Here is a 2203-nt window from a genome sequence, read left to right as displayed (position 1 = left end):
AGAGAGAGAGAGAGAGAGAGTGAGTGAGAGAGAGAGAGAGAGAGAGAGAGAGAGAGAGGCTCAAGGAGGCAAATATTGATTTATGATTCTAAACGTGAGTAATAACCTTTTTCGATTTTGGCGTTATTTTGTAACAGCTTTCTCTTACGCATGATTGGCTGTATGTTGCTTCGCCTACTTCTTAGAAGAAGCGTAATGAGATTCTACACTGAGGCTAGGCTTTGGGCGAGTTTGGGATCTCATGTTTTCCCACTGAACAATTTGAGACAAAAAAGTGTTTGCCTCGTGAGCAAAAGGAAGAAAGCTTTAGACCAGTGCTTGCCGAGCTTTGCGCTATCTCCCACAAGTGGGCTTTCTGTCAATGTTGGTGGGCGGTGGTGGGAATCGCTCGGGGAGCAACAGGTGTTATTTAATGCCCCGCTTGTAAAATGCATGTCGGTGGACGGTACCAAAATGTTTGCCTCATAAAGCTAGCGAAAGTGGGCTCTGGCCAGCTACAAAAAGGTTGACAAAGTAAAAGCTAGATCTGACGATTGTCTTTAGTAGGTAGCGGTGGCACAGATGGTCATGATCTTTGTTAGAAGGTAGAATGGCGAAGTTCGAAACTGAGTGAAATTGTTTTTCTTCTTGTCCTCCCTGGAATATTAATAATTTCTCCCCGTTCTCATTCCACGGGAAGTCGTGGTTTTTTTGTGTGGGTGGGTGGGTGGGTTGTTGTTGGGTTTTGGGGGGGGGGGCAATATTTGTTGCCTTGAAAGTGACGAACATGAATAATGATAATATGGTCTTTAAAAGTCTTATAGAGGGCTTGTTGTATCGGTCAAACACCTTCTTAGACATTTATAGTACAAGCTTACAGCAAATTTTGAGTTTGTTCCTCACCTTGTAAGATTTCGGTTGTCTTCTTTTCATTTTCACCCACGTAGGACGAGTGTACTGATCTTTCGACAACACCTGCAGACGCGCTATAATTGTATATTCCCATAGATTGTTTCCAGTTTTGTTTCTTCTATCTCAAACTTTTTAAACCACAACATGCATGCTATAATACATCCAACAATCGTGTTTGTTGCGGGTGTGTGTATGATGGCTCAAAATGTGCCTCAACATTGCCTTTGATCTGTTGTCGATCAGACAAATTATGTGACCACTACGACCTGAATCAGACGTAACCCTTAGTTTACAGAACGTGAATTCCCTCTTATAATAACGTGTTGATGTTTTGTTTGGTTTTGGTTTGGTTTTTTATGGTTAGGGGAGAGTGTTTTGGTTTTTTTGCTTGGCTGTTGCATCCCACCGATCCCGGGTTAGCCCTGACAGGTAGGGACGAAGTAACCGACCTCCTGATCAATGACCTAAATTGTTACCATCACAGCGTAAAGTATCCCCCAATCATTTGGAGTCTGCCAACAGAACCGCATGAAAGAGCTAATCAGAAGGCGTTGGGAGCTCGGGGAAAAGATGTAGTAAGCTTTCGGTCTCATGACACGTGAGTGGCACCCAGGATGAGAGAAATCTCGCCCCCCCCCCAACCCCCACCCCCAGATGACCAAAACTGCAGCAGACTAGGCTATGACCGGCGTCTATGGTGTAGCGGTTGGACGCTTGGCTTAGCTGTGGCACGCAGGAGACCTAAGTTCGATTCCCGAGAGGGGAGAATTTTTATCGAGCATCTCTTGTCTTTTTGCTGGGATATTGTATCCTTCTCAGCCCGGGTTAGCCCTGTCAGGCAAGGTCGAAGCCTGCCTCCCAAATGATCTAAATTATAGTATTGATGGGGGAGGTGTAGAAAAAAAAATCTTTCATATAAAATGAAAGCAGCAGACTATTTTTTTCAACTGACGACCTAGCCGCTGTAGGCGTGGTAGGGCGGAAAAGTCCAACAAAACCAGAACAAAACAAAGTCTGTGGATCACATCACGCGACTCGGTGAACATTATCGATCCGTTGGGGTCACGTGATTTTCTCCCTCCGGCTGGCCAGGCTCACTTGGGGCGTGCTGATTCACGCCTCCATTACATTTGGAGTGCGTGTGGGGGGTTTCAGTTTGTTTGGGTTTGGGTTTGGGGGGGTTTTCTTTCTTTTTGTTTTTGCTCCCTACTGGGATTTGTTTGTTGTTCGTTGGTCAGAGGTTTTTGGGTTGCTTTTTTTTAAATTGCAGAGTGGGCTTGAGTTTTTTTTCCTTTTTGGTGTGTGTTGTTGT

The sequence above is a fragment of the Aplysia californica genome, unplaced genomic scaffold, assembly GCF_000002075.1.
Source record: "Aplysia californica isolate F4 #8 unplaced genomic scaffold, AplCal3.0 scaffold00264, whole genome shotgun sequence".
NCBI classification, from domain to species: Eukaryota; Metazoa; Mollusca; class Gastropoda; order Aplysiida; family Aplysiidae; genus Aplysia; species Aplysia californica.
This window is presented reverse-complemented; position numbering follows the sequence as displayed.